We start from the raw sequence: 21,377 nt of genomic DNA on the forward strand, positions 1-21,377 counted from the left end.
AATTAACCTCATGTCTCTATGACTTATAGTTTTAAAGTTATAAGGTTTAATAGTAAGCACAAAAGCATTAAAGGGCAGTAACTCATTGAAGGAGTCACCATATCCTATTGCGCTTGAATATAAAAGTTTTGCCTAAAATCCCATCAAACATTAGAGAAGTTTTCATGTCTTTTCGGTTTACGGTTTTGGAGCAATAGCAAATAAAATGTTTTTTGCAGAAGGGGCAATAACTTTTAATAGGGTCAATCTTAAGGGACAAGAATGAAATCTTTGAAACAGTTTTAAGAGTACATATTAATGATGCATAGACATTAAGCATATGTTGAAAGACAAAAGAGATATTAAAAGAGCTTAATTTCTCAATTTTGGAATGACCTTGACCTTTGACCTTTGCAATAATTTCATGATCAAAGGTCAATGAATCTTATGCAGTTGGTCCCATGTCTATATCACTTCTCGTTTTGAAAATTTTTAATTATTTGTAAAATTCAAAAAGTTTCAGGGGCAATAATTCATTGAAGGGGTCACCAAAGACTTTCGCAATGAATAGATCCCAGAGTCCTCTCAATGTGTCGTAGACTTTAGTGAAGGTTTCATATTTCTAAGGTTTACGGTTTCGAAGGAGTAGCGATAACAAGGTTTTACGTAAAAGGGGCAAGAACTCCGTAAGGGGTCATAGGTCATATACGTTGGGTTGTTTTTCGAAATAACTTTTATTGTCCAGTATCATAAACTAAAAAGTTTTTCCATAAGTCTTTCGGTTTAAAAGTCCGTAGCGGAAAAATAATAAAAAAAATAATAATAAACAGAAGCATTTCAAGAGGTCTTTCCACAGAAAGGTGGAAAGACCTAATAAACATAAGCATTTCAAGAGGTCTTTCCACAGAAAGGTGGAAAGACCTAATAAGCATTTCAATAGGTCTTTCCACAGAAAAGTGGAAAGACCTAATTTACAGAAGAAAACCAATAAGTCTTTCCACAGAAAGGCGGAAAGACTTAACTAGTGATCCTCCTTTGAGGAAAGTTTCAGGAAGATTGTCCCAGCCATCTCCGAGAAACAGCCTGGAAAACTAAAACATGCGTACAATCGCAATATGTCGCCCCTGATTTCGTTCGGGGCGACATAACTAGAAAGTCTGCTGTTGCAAGCAATAGGGTATGTTGCCCCGAACTAGACAAGACTTTCATTTTTTCATCACTAAAACAATACCCATTAGCTAAGCTTTGACAACCATTTACTCGTATCAGTCCCTTAGGTACTTTGAGTAAAAAATCAAAGTTACACAATTTTCACTTTTCCCTTTCCGTCCGATTTTGAATAAAAAATTGTAAAATCTATCTGAAAAAGTGCTAAAGAAAATTTGGACATCCTGGTTTGAACCTAAGTCACCTGCATGAAAATCCAATGTGAAGTAAAGATCAAACTTTGAATCCCTTCACTGATACAGTGTACAGAAAAACTCGTTTAGTACGAACACGGATATAGCGAATTCACAGATATAGCGAATTTACTTTGGATCCCCAGCTATATAAATTTAATGAATTCCTCATATGGATATAACAAATTACGGATATACGAAGTAATTTCATAGGTCCCAGTGACTTTGTTTTAACCGAGTTTTACTTTATATTTTGATGTCTCTGTATGAGTGAAAAATTCTCGAATGGGACATAAAACAACATACAATCAATCAATCAATGAACTCAGGTGACCTATTGCTATCTGTTTTTGTCCTCCGTCGTGCGCCATGCGTTAAAATTTGAACATTTTCAACTTCTTCTCTGCAACCGCTCAACCAATTTCAACCAATTTTGGCACAAAGTATCTGTGGTTGAAGGGGAACAAAAATTGTGAATTTCTTGGTCCCCCCCCCCCCTGGGGCCAGAAGGGTGGGACCAAAACCACTAAAATTAATGCAATCTTTAAAAATCTTCTTCTATACTCCTGGACATCAAGCAGTCAAACTGTTGGCATGATTGTAATCAGCATTAAGTCCTCTACCAAAATTGTGAAATTCATGGCCCCAGGGTCAGGGGTTCTAGTGCGAGTACGGGCTAAATAGATTATATAGTGAAAATGCATTATTTCTTTAAAAATCTTCTTCTCTGCTCCTGGGCATTAAATAAACTAACCAAGTACATAGTTATGTTGAATAAGGCTACCTCTTCCAAAATTGTGAATTTCATGGCCCCTGGGTTTGGGGTTCTGGTGATAGGGCGGGGCTTTATTTGTTAAATTGTGAAAATGCATTTATTCTTTGCAAATCTTCTTTTCTGCTCCTGGGTATTAAACAAACAAACTAAGTAAAAAGTTATGATGAGCGAGAATGCCTCTTCAAAAATTCTGAATTTTATGGCCCCTGGGTCAGGGGTTCTGGTGTTAGGGCGGGCTCTATTGATTATATAGTGAAATGCATTAATTCTTTTAAAAATCTTTTTCTCTGCTCCTGGGTATTAAATAAACTAACCAAGTACATGGTTAAGTTGAATAAAGCGACCTCTTCCAACATTGTGAATTTCATGGCCCCAGGGTCAGGGGATCTGGTGTTAGGGTGGGGCTGAATTGATTATATAGTGAAAATGCGTAAATTCTTTACAAATCTTCTTTTCTGCTCCTGGGTATTAAACCATTGAACTATGTACATAGTTATGATGATGAATAATGCCTCTTTTAGATTTGTGAATTTCATGGCCCTGGGTCAGTTCTTGTGTTAGGTCAGGGCTCTAATGATTATATTGTGAAAATGCATGAATTCTTTGGAAATCTTTTCCTTTGCTCCTTGGTATTAAGCCAATGATCTAGATACATATTTATGATGTAAAAAGGTACCTCTTCCAAAATCGTTTATTTCAGGGCCCCTGGGTTAGGGGTACCGCCGAAGTGTGTGTGTGGGGGGGGGGGGGTACGTAGTCTGATGATAAAGTAATGCTTTGAAATCTGCTCTTTGTTATTAATCAACCATTTATGATGAATTAAAATTTAAAATTTATAGAATTTCCAAAATTTTGAAATTTGTGGCCCCAGGGTCAGTGGTTTCTGTGGGTTGGGGTGCACAACTGGTAGTTATTAAGTGGAAATGGATTTTCTTTTTGTTACTCTGATCTACCTCTGGGTATTAAGTAACCAAAGTATGCATGCTTATTGTATAGTTATGATAAACAATGGTGCCTCTTTCAAAATTGTGAATTTCATGTCTTTTGGATTAAAACACGAACCAAATGTGATTGTTGGAAAGTTGCTACATGATACTCAGGTGACCTATAAGGCCCATGGGCCTCTTGTTTTTAATTAGAGAGCTAGCTAAAAAATTTCCGACAAGGGTCAGACGAATATCTATCAGATTTGAAAGTTTATTGAAAATCGAGGGAGCCTTTTCTGAGAAATTGTGTGCACAAAATCGGTAAGAAAAAAAATAATAATAGGGAAAATGAAACCAAACAAAAACAATAAGGTCTTCCGTTGGAGACGGAAGACCTCAATAAGAATAATAATAAGAAACAGTAGAATCACTATAAGGTCTTCCGTGAAGATGGAAGACCTTAATGATAAGAAGAAACAGTGGAATCACTAAGGTCTTCCGTGAAAACAGAAGACCTTAATAAAAGTGAAAAAAGAAACTGAAGAATAAAAAAGTCTTCCGCTGAAGACGGAAGACCCTAATAAAGCTTCGATATAGAGGTAGATTTCAATGCACAATAAGGAATCAACATGTTATTTTACAAAGTTTGGATTGGGAAATTTTGAAAGAAAAATATCTTTGGATGGATTATTGAATCAGGTGAGCCTTGTAGCCAATTGACTTGGTTTTATTAGCTCACCTCAATGAAGTTGGGGGAGCTTATGTAATACCCTCGGCGTCGGTGTCGGCATCCCAGGTTAAGGTTAAGTTTTTTGGAGCAGTTTTCTTTTTAAGTACTTCTATGTCCTATATTGATTAGACATGCATGGAAGATGCTACTAATGTGTTTCATTGTACCAGTCAAAGTTTCAGATGCTGCAATTTCACCAAAGGAATGACCAGGTTAATGTTTTTGGAGCAGGTTAACATTTTTGGTGCAGTTTTTGGTATAGGTCTCATTTCCAAGGAACTATAAGCCCTATGTTGACCAAACTTGCATGGATGGTACATCTAAGGATGCACATTACCAGGCTTGCTTTGGATGCTGAATCTGACATACATTTTCCAGTTGAGTGAACAGGTTAAAGCTTTTGGTGCAGGGTTCATTTCCAAAATACAATGAGCCCTATAATGACCAAACTTGCATGGATGGTACATCTTAGGATGCATACTACCAGACTTGCTTCGGATGCTGAATCTGACCTACATTTTCTGGATGAGTGAACAGGTTAAAGTTTTTCAGGCAGGTTTCATTTCCAAGTTACAATGAGCCCTACAACGACTAAACTTGCATGGATGATACATCTTAGGATGCATACTACCAGACTTGCTTCGGATGCTGAATCTGACCTACATTTTCTGGATGAGTGAACAGGTTAAAGTTTTTGATGCAGGATTCATTTCCAAGTAACTATGAGCTCTTTAATGACCAAACTTGCATGGATGATACATCTAAGGTTGCATTCTACAAGGCTGGCTTCAGATGCTGAATCTGACCTACATTTTTTTCTGGATGAGTGAAAAGGTTAAATTTTTATGCAGGTTTCATTTCTAAGTAACTATTAGCCATATGTTGTGCATCTTAGGATGCATAATAATGGACTTGCTCCGGATGCTGAATTAGACATACATTTCCAGATAATAGACCAGGTAAAAGTTATGGGTGGAAGTCTATCACCAAGACACTATAAGGCTTAAATAAACCAAACTTGCCCAAATGATGCATCAAGGGATGAAAACTCTTAAACTAGCTTGCTTCAGATGCTGGATTTTGATCACATTTTCGTGATGAAGAACTAGTTTGAAGTTTTTATATAGGTCTATTCCAAAGTTTTAGATCAAAATTGCATAAATTTTGCATTTTTAGATGTACACTTTTTGTTGGGTAATTTTGTGACATTGCCTTACTTAAAGACAACATTCGTTGAGGTGAGCTCTGTAATCTCTGATTACCTATGTTTTTCTAAATGCAGATGTAGCAAAGAAAGCTGGTTTTATTACTCCAGTGCCTGGAGGAGTTGGACCAATGACTGTTGCAATGCTGACCAAAAATACCCTTATGGCATACAAAAAGGAATTTAAATTTGAATAAGGTAAAATGCAACTTATATTTATTATTCCCACCGCAAACAAAGTTTAGGGGGGTATATTGGAATCAGCTTGTCCATCTGTCCCTCTGTCTGTAGACAAGAACCATTTCTCAGAAACTATTGGAGGGATTTGTCTGAAAATCTGTATACTTATTATTCACCTAAATAAAACTGGCATCTGGTATTTTCATCATAATTGGATGATTTTTCTGAATTTTACAGATGTTTCTTTTTAGATCTGAGCCAAAGGCTCAAAGAGCTAATGCTATAGCCATTTGTGCCATGTGCGTAAACTTTTTAGAAAATGGGCCCCAACTCAAGAACCCCTGGGCCAATCATTTTCAAATTTATCACATTGTATCCTTGGCCCAGTGGCTACCATTTATACTAAAACTAGGGGTGGGACCTTAAAACAAGGGGAGATAAGCAGGAAAATAAAACTAAAAGTATTGGTTGCTAAAAAATCTTCTTTACATATAAGTGTCAGGATATGTCGAAGATTAAAAATTGTTCAAGGCATAAACCTGGGGCAAAGGGCGTGGTCTCAAGGTCACTTCAAAGTTGACCAAAATTTACACTTAATAAAAACGTTATTTTGCTTTCTATAATGACTAGGATCATCAAATCTTTAAAGTTGATGCATCTTAGGACTTCACATCATGTTAAAACACAAAAGTAGGTCACTGTGACCTATTTTTAAAATTTCATGGGCTTTCTTAATCAAATTAATTTGGAGGCATATTTAGGACACTTTAAGGCCTATGATCATCAAACTTTGTCAGTTGATGTATCTTGGGTCCTCAAACAATATCTTTTTAAAAGTAGGTCACTGTGGCCTACTTTTTGAATTTATGGCTAATCTTTTCTAAAACATTAAATCCCATTATTTCAGACACTGAGATGTTTAGAATCACCAAATCTTGTAAGTTAATGCATCTTGGGACCTTAAAACATGAAAAGGTTGGTCACTATGACCTATTTTTTGAATTTTGTGGGCATTTGTTTTCAAGTTGTTTAAAAGATATTTTGAATACTTTTGGACCTATGATCATCAAATTTTGTCAGTTAATGCATTTTGGGTCTTCAAAAAATGTCGACCAAAAAGTAGGTCAAAGTGACCTACTTTTGACATTTTATGGCTATATTTAAGTATCTCGGGTACTTATTGGCCTAGAGTTGTTAAACTATGTCAGTTAAGGCATCTTATTTTTTTTTTCGGAGAATGTCACAATGACCTATTTTTAATTATCTCAGGTACTTATTGGCTTAGAATTATCAAATTTTGTCAATTTATGCATTTTGGGTTTTTGAAGAACGTTGTCTAAAAAGTAGGTCACATTGACCTACTTGCGACATTTTATGGCTTCATTTAAGTATAATGGGTACTTATGGCTTAGAATTGTCAAACTTTGTCAATTGATGCATCTTTGACTGTAAAGAAGGTCAAAGTGACCTACTTTTGAATATCTCAGGTAGTTATTGGCTGAGAATCATCAATCTTTGTCAATTAATGCATCTTGCGTCCACAGAAAATTTTGTATCAGGAAGTAGGTCACTGTGACCTACTTATGGTATTTTTAGCTCACCTGAGCCGAAGGCTCAAGTGAGCTTTTCTGATCAAATTTGTCCATTGTCTGTCGTTGTTGTCATTGTCGTCGTCGTTGTCGTCGTTGTCGTTGTAAACTTTTCACATTTTCATCTTCTTCTCAAGAACCATTGGGCCAATTTCAACCAAACTTGCTACAAAGTATCTTTGGGTAAAGGGGATTCAAGTTTGTTCAAATGAAGGGCCAAGGCCTTTCCCAAGGGGAGATAATTATGAATTAGAGAAAAATTAATGGCATTGTTAAAAAATCTTCTTCTCAAGAACCACTGGGCCAGGAAAGATGAAACTCACGTGGAATCATCCTCAGGTAGTGTAGATTCATGTTTCTTCAAATCATGACCCCCGGGGATAGGGTGTGGCCAAAATGGCCGACCAAAGTTTTACATAGGAATATATAGGAAAAATCTTTAAATATCTTCTTCTCAAGAACCACTGGGCCAGGAAAGATGAAACTCATGTGGAATCATCCTCAGGTGGTGTAGATTCAAGTTTGTTCAAATCATGACCCCTCGGGGCTAGGGTGGGGCCAAAATGGCCGACCAAAGTTTAACATAGGAATATATAGGAAAAATCTTTAAAAATCTTCTTCTCAAGAACCACTGGGCCAGGAAAGATGAAACTCATGTGAAATCATCCTCAGGTAGTGTAGATTCAAGTTTGTTCAAATCATGACCCCCCTGGGCTAAAGTGGGGCCAAAATGGCCGACCAATGTTTTACATAGGGATATATAGGGAAACCTTTTAAAATCTTCTTTATCAAGTACTTCAAAGCCATGATTAGTGATATTTATATGGAATCATCCTCAGGTAGTGTAGATTCTAGTTTGTTCAAATCATAACCCTCTGGGGGGTTATAATTCAAGCCCTCCCCCCCCCCTCCCACTCAGTAAACTCTGTTCTGATCTGATTTGTGCTTTTTCCTAGCTGATGTGCTCAGGTGAGCACTGTGGCCCCTGGGCCTCTTGTGTAGCTATACTGAAATATCTTCAGTCCTAACTGGCTAAGAATCATCAAACTTTGTCAGTTCATGCATCTTGGGATACAGCCTCAGTTAGAGTTTTCAAATAGAAGTGATAGATTATTGTACAATTTATCAGAACAGCAATTCAAGGCCTTTGGGCCTCTTGTTTATTTTTAGCTCAATTGGTCAGAAGAGCTTATGCGATATCATCTGCCATCTGTCTGTCTGTAAACAATTTTTCAAAATGCTACTCCTCTTACAGTTTTGGTCTGATTTCAATATAACTTGGCACACAAATAAACTACAATAAGACACATAATTCTGTGTATTGTTTTTTGATTTCAATGAACGTTGCTCTTGTGGTTACTAAAAAGAGAAATTTCTGTAAAATACTTTTAAAATGCTACTCCTCCTATAGTTTTGGTCCGATTTCAATATAACTTGGAACACAAGTAGACTACACTAAGATACACTATTCTGAATATTGGTTTTAGATTTCAATGAACAGTGTTGCTGTGGTTTCTAAAGATATATATTTCTGTGAAATACTTTTTAAATGTTACTTCTACAATTTTTTTTTTATAATTTCTATATATATTGACACATAAGTATACTCACTAAGATACATTATTCTGTGTATCGGTTTTTGATGTCAATGAACTGTGTTGCTGTGGTTACTTAAAAATAGAAATTTCTGTGAAATACTTTTAAAATGCTACTCCTTCAACAGTTCTGGTCTGATTTCAATATAACTTGACACACAAGTAAACTACACTAATATACATAATTCTGTATATATCAGTTTTTGATTTCGATGAATGATGTTGCCTTGGTTACTAACAATAAAAATTTCTGTGAAATACTCTGAAAATGCTACTCCAAATACAGTTTTAGTCTGATTTTAATATAATTTGGCATGCAAGTTGACTACACTGAGATACATAATTTTGATGATTGATGTTGCCATGGTAACTAAAATTTAAACCATGCATGCTTACTTCGTTCATTAATTTTAAAAGACAAGTTTATAATAACCTCCGAAACATTTCAACATTTACATTAGCCATGATATATTTAATTAACAAAATGGTTCAAGAGTGTAGGATTCTAATAAGCTAATTTAAAGGCATAAGGTTGATACGTCGCCATTGTTTATAACACAAATTACTCTTAGCTGCAGATCAGAGTGTAGCGTTATGGTTTTATATATTTGTCTTTGACCATAACGCTACAGATGCAAAAAAGGTGCAATTTACGGCACAATATTTTTGCGCACTTTTGGGGAGAATTTCTCAACCACCTAGCATTGGTAAATTACCTACCTTTCATTTACCTTCCATCTCCCAACCCTTTATAGTCGTCTCTACAAGTGATAAACTAATTTGATTAAAATTCTTTGTTAGATTGTTGAAAATTCACTTCAAGCGAGTTTATTGTCTGTAGAGACAATTATAAATGGTTGGCGACCGAGGTGGATAAATATACCACCCATTCTCAATATAAGGGCACAAATGCCTCTCTGATTTTTAAAAAAATGAAGTTCAAGATAACAATTTTTCTATCAATTACCTTTGAAAGAAAGCATCTGAAGATTTTGTTACAAGTTTTCTTTTCATCAAATTTTAATACATGGAATAATGAAGTAGGGGATGATTTTATTCAGAAATGTAGCTGGAAATGTACGTTACTCTTTCTGCAATGTCTAAAAAGGTCTACAGAAAAAATGTAGTCATTAAAAATCACAGTTGGAATATCTCATCTTAACACCAGCACATCCTACCAACTCTGTCAGCAACATATTCTCTCGGCATTTGAACGTGCGTTTGATTTTTCCTTTCAAAAAACACGGGTTACATGTACTTTTTGATCCAGATGTATAAAAACATTTTTTTTATAATATATGCTTTAAATTCTTCTCTCTGTTTTGTTTATATAGCGATCAGTTTGGAATTTTGTCATTTTCTATAGATACTGGAACTTAACATGTACATGATGTAAAATTTTATTTTGTAGTTACTGACATATATCCATGTGGATTTAGAAAACTACGTAAATATAACGTACATTTCATGATTTATTTCTGTTTGATAAAAAGCTTAAAATTCATCTAAAAATTCATTGTTTTGTTTCAGTTTATTCCAAAATAGCTTTTCTATGTAATCACATTGTGTTATATGTCACAATCACCACTATAAAGACACGATTGCCTCAGAATATGAGTAGGTAACGTACATTTCAAACTTGTAATAATATGTAAGTAAATATTGAAAAAAAAAGCAATTATTGACAATTAATTCATTTCAATGAAGCGTTTTAACGCAGTAATAAGAAATCATAATGTAACAAAGTTAACGAGGTTATTTGTCATCAACTACATAAATGTCAAGTCACTTCGGTAACGTTCATTTCACATATTATTGGGGAGTCCCCTCCACCTCAATTCAACCATTCTTTTGTGCTGTTTTGCTGAAATTGACACCATAGCCTAGTTACTTCTACCTGTGTGCAAGGGTACAGACAAAAACAAATAAGAGTAAGACATATTTTGCTATGATCCAACAAATGCTCGTGTCTGGCCATTAAAACTTAACATAAATGATCAAAATCTATTCCGAATATATCCATCCACAGTCTTGTTAACAATTTCATTTAGTATGCTGCAACATCGTTTGTCAAAACACAAACATACGTGATTTTCAGCGGATCTGGAAAAATATAACCTAAAATGCAATGATTTAAACAAAACTGAGTATTGTGTGCCTTTCAGTATTTGAAATGTACGTGACCGTCTTGTGTTTAGTTTTTTTTTGTTTTGTTTTGTTGTATTTTTTTGTTTTGTTAAAAATTCTTTTTTTTTTTACCAATTATAAGCCTATGCATACCTTGTTTTAAATTATCAACAACAATTAAATGAATATTGATGAAAAGTCGCAAATTAAAAGTAAACAAACTGCAAAAAGTTTGCCAAAGATGAATTTAAGACGCTTAGAAATAAATTTTCTAGCACGTGGTAACAGTCTACCACATTTACGAGGATTGGGGGTGCATTTAGATGGCTTTATGTGGTCAGTTGTCAAATGGATTGTAACGATAATTTTGTTTCGCTCGTGTAAACGCGATACATTGACTAAATTTTAAAAAAAAAATGTCAGTCATAAATACGCAAAATATACGTTACCATAGGTAACATACATTTCAAATATCAAAATCAATTCTCTTCCACAAGCGTACATTACATGTACACATATATATATTCTTAATGGAAGAAAATAATGTAACGTACATTTCTTTTTTATCTCTACGATTGAAAATGTCTTTCATTCCGTGAAGATATTTATAAAAGTTGCTCAAATTGTTTAATTTCATGTTACATCATCTAAGTATGAGTAAATAATCCTTTGAAATTTCAAATATAGCCCATCAATAAATAAAGGAGAAAAAAACTATCAGTGTATAATCTTTATGTTTGCTTGTAATGTGGTTGAAATAGAATTAAGCGACAGGGACATTGCACAATAAAAATGATTTATTATCACAAAGAAAATGTATTTATTGTTATAAAAAGAAATATATATGATACAAGGTTTAACTTATCAGAAAATTTTTACTTGAGAATCAAAACTGCATATTACACAGAGGGGATTCAGCATAAAATTTGCTTCGGCAACAGTAACATACATTTCAAATACGCTACTATATTTAAATTTGGAACACCTTAAATACCCTTTCAGATTGATAATTATATGAATTCTTATTCATTGTAATATAACTATTTATAATGTTGATTTGAAAATTACATCGGTGGTATTTCTTCTAAATGAAAATGAGGCGACATTATTTGAGCCCTTATATTGAGAATGGGTGATAATATTGGCTACATAATATGTCTAGAACTGGGTAGTGAAAGTTAGGTAATTGACCAATGCCAGAAAGTGGATAAATTTTCTCCAAAAGTGCGCAAAAAATCTTGCGCTGTAAATTGCACCTTTTTTTGCATTACGGGATCTGTAGCATTATGACCAAAGACAAAATATAAAATCATAACGCTACAGATCTGCAGCTAAAATTACTCTGTGTTCGCATGTTGTAGGCGAAGTTTTGTTTCCAACAAAAACTTGAAAATCATAGGAGAAAAAAAATCGGCCGTTTTTGATAAAAAACGGATTTTGATGAAATTGTATTTTGTAAAAGTTCATAAACATTAAAAAATAATTATTTGAGAAATATTAGCAAAAAAAACTTTTCAGTCGGCACGTTTTAATTGGGTCGGTCATGTTAGGGGAAACAAAGGTATTTTTTATTTTGGCCTAGGATGTTCATTTTGGCACATTATGCCATAAATAATAAAATCCCATCCATAACAGACACCGAAAGCTGGAGACTGTTGATCATTTTAACTTACTTGTAATGTGTAATATTACATTAATAGACCTTTTCAGTGTCTCAACTAAAACTTAGATGTAATATCATGAAAATAAAAAGTATTTTGAAAATCATAATTTTAAAGTTTATTATGTGTAACATTTTTGTGGGTGTACACATAAAATATATGGATAAAATGACTAACATTCAATGATTGTTCCATCCTATCCAGTGGTCGAGCTTTTTTATTGTAAACTACTCATTTATTCCTTGGAAATTACCTTGATTCAAAATAAGACCTTATACCTAGATAGAATACATAAGCTTCCGGTTTGGGTTATCAGTGAATGATAAAACCAGAGACCTCAGAATGGAATACTCGAAAATCTCTGGTTTTATCCTATGTTTAAGGAGGCTGGGGGTCAACAAATTAACTTAATTTTTTAGATATGGTATCTTAAGCTTTCAACAACAATTTGACAAAGAAAAATTTCATACGTACATTTTAGTTTTAAAATTTGATCATTTTTGTATATCTTTATTTGAAACTTTTCTTCTAAAGGAGGTTAAAATAGTCTGAAAATGGCCACAACCCCCAGCCCCTTTAAAGACATTTGCAATATAAAAGTAGAATAGGTTTATTTCGACCCTTACATAAACCAGTCTTTATTTTCATGATGTATAACATATAGTATTTCTAATTAAAATGTTGTGCAACCATTATTGATAACTTTGAATATCAAGAAATACAAGCCTATATTTCCATTGAACACCTACCCTACATACAAATTCCGGAACATTTACTTTCGAGCAGAGTATTACAGGTAAACTTCGTTATCTTGACATCGACGGGACAGTCCAAAAATGTCGAGATATCCAAGGTGTCAAGATATCAGAGTTGAGACTTGAAGCCCTTAATTTTACTGCAAAGTAAAACCATAGACCTAAACTGAACAGACTTGTAACTACAGGTACCTGTAGTACATGTCTTCAATTAGATTGTAGCTTGTTTGTTTCAGCTATCCCTCTATATTTATTAGAAAATCTAAGAAGTTATTCACAAATGTTATTTATGAAATGCTTTCTTTTTGATCAAAATCTTCTCATTCTGCTAAAACCATTTTTCATCCAGCATTCGATCCGCGTGTCACTAGCTCTGTCAGAACAGGATACGAAATGCGCTCTATAAAGTCCAAACTGGAACGGTATAATGTTGACTTCCGAGATACGGAAAAAATTAATGCGTATATTTTTAAAATTATTTCATTTCACTTCTTTTTTATTTCATAATCATTCATCATTAATTTTCATTTCATTTTCAAACCAAATTTGATTGGAATTGCACAATTAAGAAACTTAATGACATTACGTATCCGTATTACGGCTGATGCTATAGTCGTGCATGTCGTAGATTTGATTGATTCCTGTTGAATGCATTTTTACCACAACGTCTAAGTTAATTTGATTTCAATCTGTATATTGTTCATTGTTGTTCAGTTACTTTTCTTTTTATAAAATGTTTTAAGTTTTGTCAGATTTCGACATAAATAAACAGTTTTACATTTACGCAGAATCGAGAAGATTTATCAATGATATTACCCAAGCTGAACATTAAACAATTAACGTATTAGAGATGCCGAGGGGGCTTGGGATTCCTCTACAAACATATTTCTACAGAGCAGTATGTAGTCAAAACATGAGTGTGAAAGGTGCATGTGAATTTCTGACAACGTCGAGATACACAGAGTCTTCCGTGCGTGACGAGCAACCAGCTGACAAACAATTAGATTAAGTAAAGCAGAAAATTGCCCCGATGTTGACATATACCAGGTAAATTTTGCTCTTGGGACTGTGAAATACGTCGAGATAAGTGGGGTAGTTGACATTACCGAGGTCGACATATCAGAGTTTTTGCAAATCATGTATATAGTAAATAATGCTGGGACCGCGGAGGGACGTCGACATATCCCAGGTTGTCGACATATCTGATGTCGAGATACCGAAGTTTACCTGTATTTCTTTATTGCATGAAAATGGGCGGAGACATTTAAGTAAGGTACTACATGTACATAAAGAAAGACATTGTGAGCTGTAGCATGAGATAAGACAAATATTATAACATTAATGCTTGGTTTTTTATTTCGCATATTATTCATATTCTTCTTAACTTGGAGTGGGTGGGGTCTTCTTTTCATTCTTGAGGTATTTTTAGTTGGATTTTTGAAAATCCCCTAATCGCGTTTTAAATTTTTTAAACTCTATCATTGTTGAATCAAATGTCAAAGAATTTTAACCACTTTTTTAATTTTTCTTTTATATTATCATGCAAAAAGTACAAATGAGCGAACATTAATTTATGGCAGATACACACAGAAATACAGTCCCTTCATTTATAAAGCAGGGAACTTAGAAAAAATAGACAAGAATAGATGCATACACAAAAGTTTGATAAAGTGAAAGAAAAAAATAAACCAAGTTTTTAAACTAGAAAAAAAAATGATAATGTAAGAGTGAGAGTCAAACTTTTACTGAATTTGATTAGACAAAAATTAACATTAATGTATGTTTATTCATATCGTAGCAGCGTACATCTTAATGATCAATTTTTAGGTCACCTGAGTAAACTCAGGTGACCTATTGCTATCTGTTTTCGTCCGTCGTCGTTCGTCGTGCGTTAACATTTAAACATTTTCAGCTTCTTCTCTGAAACCGCTGAACCAATTTCAACCAATTTTGGCATAAAGCATCTATGGGTGAAGGGGAACAAAAATTGTGAATTTCGTGGTCCCTGCCCCCCTGGGGCCTGGGGGGTGGGGCAAAAACCACTAAAATTAGTGCAATCTTTAAAAATCTTCTTCTTTACTCCCGGACATCAAGCAGTCAAACTGTTGGTATGATTGTAATCAGCATTGAGTCCTCTACCAAAATTGTGAAATTCATGGCCCCAGGGTCAGGGGTTCTGGTGTTAGGGTGGGGCTCTATTGATTATATAGTGAAAAAACCTTAATTCTTTGAAAATCTTCTTCTCTGCTCCTGGGTATTAAATAAACTAATTAAGTTCATAGTTATGATGAGCAAGAGTATCTCTACCAAAATTGTGAATTTTATGGCCCCATTCTCTGTTCCTGAGTATTAAATAAACTAATTAAGTACATAATTATGATGAGCAAGAGTGTCTCTACATAAATTGTGAATTTTATTGTGTTATTGATTATATAGTGAAAATGCATTAAATCTTTGAAAATCTTCTTCTCTGCTCCTAGGTATTAAATAAACTAACTAAGGACATAGTTATGATGAGCAAGAGTGCCTCTTCCAAAATTGTGAAATTCATGGCCCCCAGGGTCAGGGGTTATGGTGTTAGGGCGAGGCTCTATTGATTATATAGTGAAAATACATTAAATCTTTGAAAATCGTCTTCTCTGCTTCTGAGTATTAAATAAACTAATTAAGGACATAATTATGATAAGCAAGAGTGTCTCTACATAAATTGTGAATTTTATTGCCCCAGGGTCAGGGGTTATGGTGTTAGGGTGGGGCTCTATTGATTATATAGTGAAAATGCATTAAATCTTTGAAAATCGTCTTCTGTGCTTCTGAGTATTAAATAAACTAATTAAGGACATAGTTATGATTAGCAAGAGTGTCTCTACATAGATTGTGAATTTGATTGCCCCAGGGTCAGGGGTTATGGTGTTAGGGCGGGGCTCTATTGATTATGTAGTGAAAATGCATTACATCTATGAAAATCTTTTTCTCTACTTCTGGGTAATAAGCAGATGAACTATTTACATATTTATGATGGGCTCTTCTTCCAGAATTGTGAATTTCAAGGCCCCTGGGTCAGGGATACCAAAGTTGGGGGGAGGGGGCTCTACTTATATACTGAAAATGAATTGTTTGAAATATGCTCCTTGGTATTAATCAAACATTTTTGATAAGCGAGTGTGCGTTTTCAAAAATTGTGCAATGTGTAGACCTAGGGTCAGGGGTTCATGTGTGGTAGGAGCACTCCTGGTTATCGCTGAATATTACTGATTAGTTGACATACATTTTTGTTCCCCTACCCTGCTTATGGGTATTAAGTAAACAAACTAAACAATTGCTAAGTGTATAGTTATGATTAGCATTGGTGCCTCTTTCAAAATCGTGAATGCAATAGCATCTAGCTTAAAACATGAACCAAATTCAATCATTTGAAAGTTGTTGCATGATGCTCAGGTGTCCTATAAGGCCCGTGGGCCTCTTGTTAATTTTTTGGGGGAGGGGGGCTAAGATTTATTTCTGAATTTTGTGCTAAACGCTGTAATAAATATTCTGATTTACTTAAGGATATCTGATCCTCAGCCAGGAAGGATAACTCCAAAAATTAATATTTTTCGTGAATTGCATCAAATTGAAGCTTAAAAATGAAATTTGTTTTCAAGCAACAATTTTCATTTGATTCATCTTTATAAGAATCAAGGTTTTTGGAAGTCCTAGAAAAGGTCTTATAAAAGTTGACATTTTTACCCTATTAAAGGAAAAAAAATAAGCATACAGCTTTAGAGAAATATGATTCTCCTGAATCCAGCCTTAGATACCAATGCTTATAGTATAATATAAAATAAAAAGTGATTTTTGATGCCTGATGCCTGATGATAGAGAAAGCTTTTTACACTATATGTTACAAAATACGGGGCGGAAATAGAAGACAAAAAGTACCAAATAAATATAAAAATCATGACAATTTCTCTGAATGCCTGGATAACTATCGTTTTTTAACTTTAAATATATTTGTTGATCAATTTGCAATTAGAAAATTCATTCCTGATATTCTAATTTGCTTTTTCAGCAAAAATATTGAAGATTTGATAATTTTCCCTATATAACATGATTAACTTTAATCTTTAACTAAAAATAATATTGTGGATGAAATTACATAACTTTGTGGATTTAGGGATACTTTTATGAGTAGTTTTGATTACTTAAGTTCTAATATTATAAACCTGAGGATCGGACTACCTTAATTATCGATAATTGATCAATACATGATGTGTACAAATATATTATTATATACACTTCAAATACAGTTGTTGCAATAAAGAAACATTAATATTATGTTTCACACAGATTCTTTCTGTCTTATAATAAATTTCACAAGATTGGAAGATGAAATCCAAACTCAGTAATCATCCTCTTTGTTGCATTCTATTAACACATTCGAATAATTTTTCCAAGTTTATATGAGTCCAAAACGTGTATAGAGTGTAAAGTTTTTTTAGCTCACCTGAGCTGAAAGCTCAAGTGAGCTTTTCTGATCACAATTTGTCTGTAGTCCGTCTGTCCATCCATCTGTCTGTAAACTTTTCACATTTTCGACTTCTTCTCAAGAACCACTGGGCCAATTTTAACCAAACTTGCCACAAAGCATTCTTTGGTGAAGGGGATTCAAGTTTCTTCAAATAAAGGGCCAAGCCCTCTTCCAAGGGGAGATAATTATGAATTAATGAAAAATTAATGGTATCTTTTAAAAATCCTTCTCCAGAACCACTGGGCCAGGAAAGATGAAACTCATGTGGAAGCATCCTCAGGTAGTGTAGATTCAATTTTTTCAAATTATGACCCCTGGGGGTAGGACGGGGCCACAATGGCAGACCAAAGTTTTACATTGAAATATATAGGAAAATTCTTTAAGAATCTTCTTCTCAAGAACAGCAAACCATAATTGATCATATTCATATGGAAGCATCCTCAGGTAGTGTAGATTCAAGTTTGTTCAAATCATGACCCCGGGGGTAGGGCGGGGCCAAAATGGCCGACCAAAGTTTTACATAGAAATATGTAGGAAAATTCCTTAAAGATCTTCTTATAAAGAATGACAAAGGCATAATTGATCATATTTATCTGGAAGTATCCTCAGGTAGTGTAGATTCAAGTTTGTTCAAATCATGACCCCCAGGGGTAGGGCTACAATGGCGGACCAAAGTTTTACATAGAAATATATAGGAAAATTCTTTGAAAATCATCTTCTCAAGAATAGCAAAGCCATGATTGGTCATGGGACTACTTTTTGATTTAAACATTTCAATAATAAACCAATTTCTACTTTTTCGTAGCCACAGTGCTCAGGTGAGCGATGTGGCCCATGGGCCTCTTGTTTTTAGCTCACCTGAGCTGAAAGCTCAAGTGAGCTTTTCTGATCACATTTTGTCCGGCGTCCGTCTGTCTGTCTGTCCGTCTGTCTGTAAACTTTTCACACTTTCGACTTCTTTTCTAAAACCACTGGGCCAATTCCAACCAAACTTGCCACAAAGTATCCTTGGGTGAAGGGGATTCAAGTTTGTTCAAATGAAGGGCCAAGCCCTCTTCAAAGGGGAGATAATTATGAATTAATGAAAAATTAATGGTATCTTTTAAAAATCTTCTTCTTCAGAACCAATGGGCCAGGAAAGATGAAACTCATGTGAAAGCATCCTTAGGTAGTGTAGATTCAAGTTTGTTCAAATCATGACCCCCAGGGGTAGGGCGGGGCCATGATGGGGGTCAAAGTATAACATAGGAATACATAGGGAAAATCTTTGTCCTTAAGAACCACTGGTCCAGAAAGGACAAAACTTATGTGAAACTTTTTTTTTTAAAGTCTAAATTTTAATTTCGTCAAATCATGAGCCCGGGAGTAGGATGGGGCCACAATAAGGGAATCAAAATTTTACATAGAAATATATAGGTAAAAACTTTTAAAATCTTCTTCTCAAGAATTACTGAGTCAGAAAAGCTGAAACTTATGTGGATGCATTCTTAGATAGTGTAGATTCAAATTTGTTCAAATCATAACACCCAGAGGTTGGGAGGGGCCTTGACATTGAAAGGGGTCAAAGTGTAGGGAAAATAATTAAATAATTTTCAATAATTAAAATATTCCACTAAATATTACTGGGACTTTAATTACTGTTATGAAAAGAAAATAATAAAATCATAAAAATAAAAACAAGATTAACATCGATATATAAGTATTTTTTCTTTGTTTAGAATTATATATTTCAATCGGGTTCGATATCCGATTTCCGTGAAAACGAGGCTTTCTGTTGCGGCCATATTGGAAGAAAATTGCCGAGAATAAGTACCGTCGGTACAGACTGTGGATATCGTGGTAGTTTAAGTAGAAATCGGGTTCAAATTAATTGTAATATGTTGACGGTGCGACCGTTATGGCGAGCGCAGATCTATATTTTATTTTGTTATAATTTAGATCGGGCTCGTCAAACTGCACGTGATATTTGGTGCATCTAGACTCTGACGTCACATGACGTCGTATGTAAGTTACATTTCCAAAAAGAAGCATGAACAGTGCCGAAAGTAAATGAAGAACGTTTTGTTTACTATTTATCTTCAATATTTATCAATTAAATCAGGGCATGTTTACTTTTAGTTGAACTTTTGCTGCTATTCTCGTTTTTAGCTTTAACAAGTGATGCATTGTGGGTCCAAATTACGGCGTCAAAAAATTCTATCGAATGAATGTGCAGTAGTCCAAATTTTCTCTTCGCACAGGCGTTGCTTTAAGAGCTCGCAGTGACGAGCGTCGCTTCACGACGCTCGCTGTGCTCGCTATCAAGGTAATGAGATGTATTTATTTACAAAAGAGAACTACACTACCCGTGTTTGTAGAAAATCATTAAACAGACAACGTAAATTAGAAAGTAAATATAGATCTATACGCGGTTAGTTATGGTGAAAAATTGGTACTGCGTTTTTATGGGTGAGGTGTGTTTTTTATGATTTGCTTGAGATATTGCCGGAAACGTTTTGAGTCACCAATATTAATTATGGCGATGAAGGCCTATTTAATTCATTCCTCATTCTAGTTCAAGTTAAGCCTACTTTTAAAGTGTTTTGAACTTACGGTGTTTTGTCTGTGTAATGCATATATGATATAGGGGGAATGTAACTTATGTTTTTCAATGCAACAGTATTTGTTATGGAAGTACAGAAGGTACATCACTTTACACAGGAAGAAGGATCAGGAAGGATGTCTTTACTTATTCAAATTTTCTTCAAAGCATCATTGTATTTAATAAAGATAATAATGTTAAAAATGCAAGTGTTTGTTATGTCTAGTGCCTTTTAGAAATAAGGTTCAGATACAATAACATGTATACAGGCTTAAAAATAAATGTTTCTTTCCTGTAACATGACTGATCCATTCTGATTCAAATCACCCACAGGCACTTGTTTCGGGAATAAATTTTAACCCATTCTAAGGTTGAGTTTCACTTTCCACTCGGCGAGCAGAGTTTTGAAGCTGATTACGGAGATAAAAAAAAGAAATAAAGACAAGCATGTCGGATATGGTTGTGTAGATAAATTATCGCAGTGGACATAGGTACAAACAGTTTACCCGTGCATTTCCTCTGAAGGTGTAAATGAGCGCAATTCTAAGGGAGGGGGTACTCTGTGTAATTTGGAGTTAGATACCTTGTGTTCTTATTATACTATGGGTCAAAAATTTATTACAGTAACAAGTGCTTGTGAAATCACCCCTCGGTAGTGGATTTTCCCCTTGCCAATTGCTAATGTAGTAATATGAAGAAAGTAGGTTAAGAAAACAAAACTGACCCCCCTTTACAATATAGGATTTATGGGTTCATAGATTTATTTTCCTTTCCTTTTCAAAACTTTCAGATATTCAGGCCAAAAATAAAATAAGCTTTGTTTGGCGTTGCCGTCCGACTCAAGTAAACCGGTGTGGTCCGAAGAATTTTTTTCAACTGATACGGATCAAAAAATTTTTTTTTTGGTTGTATTTATCAGGATTTAGGTGTCGGTACGTTTGAGTAGTATACAAAATAGGAAAGAATCATGTAAATGCTTGATTGATTGAACAGATTACATTAAAAAGCGTCTATATGATGTTGAATATGCGTATCAGAAATCCAAGCATGGCTGTTGAAAGCAGTAATGTCAACTCGGTATAACAGAAGTTGATGGCATGACTCTCTGCGGTAATGTGTTTTAAAATGGCAGTTGACGAATCAGTTATACCAGTTTGAAATAAAAATCTCAAGATACAATGTCCTGTCTGATTTGCTAGATGAATCTTAGCGGCCATGCTTATATTCGTGCATATGAAAACGACTTGTTTATGCCAATTCAATGTTGACGATTTTTTTTTATACATATACTATGTATATAATAAAGGTTTAAAACTAATAGGGTTTGAAAATAAATAACAAATGGGAATCAATTCGGACTGCACT

At 34.4% G+C, this 21,377-nt stretch overlaps 1 long non-coding RNA gene across 2 annotated transcripts in view; it reads left to right on the top strand.

Annotated features, from left to right (window-relative positions):
- Positions 1-5,079: 5,079 nt before the first annotated feature.
- The window catches only part of LOC134268262 (uncharacterized), a 34,415-nt gene continuing 18,117 nt past the window's right edge, over positions 5,080-21,377 (top strand). For both annotated transcript variants that reach the window (XR_009992324.1, XR_009992325.1), the window contains exon 1: positions 5,080-5,212. This is a non-coding gene — a long non-coding RNA (uncharacterized LOC134268262). The remainder of the gene's footprint in view (positions 5,213-21,377) is intronic.

Source organism: Saccostrea cucullata, unplaced genomic scaffold (genome assembly GCF_032062105.1).
Source record: "Saccostrea cucullata isolate Sc308-1 unplaced genomic scaffold, CSIRO_AGI_Scuc_v1 ctg5269, whole genome shotgun sequence".
Taxonomy (NCBI): Eukaryota; Metazoa; Mollusca; class Bivalvia; order Ostreida; family Ostreidae; genus Saccostrea; species Saccostrea cuccullata.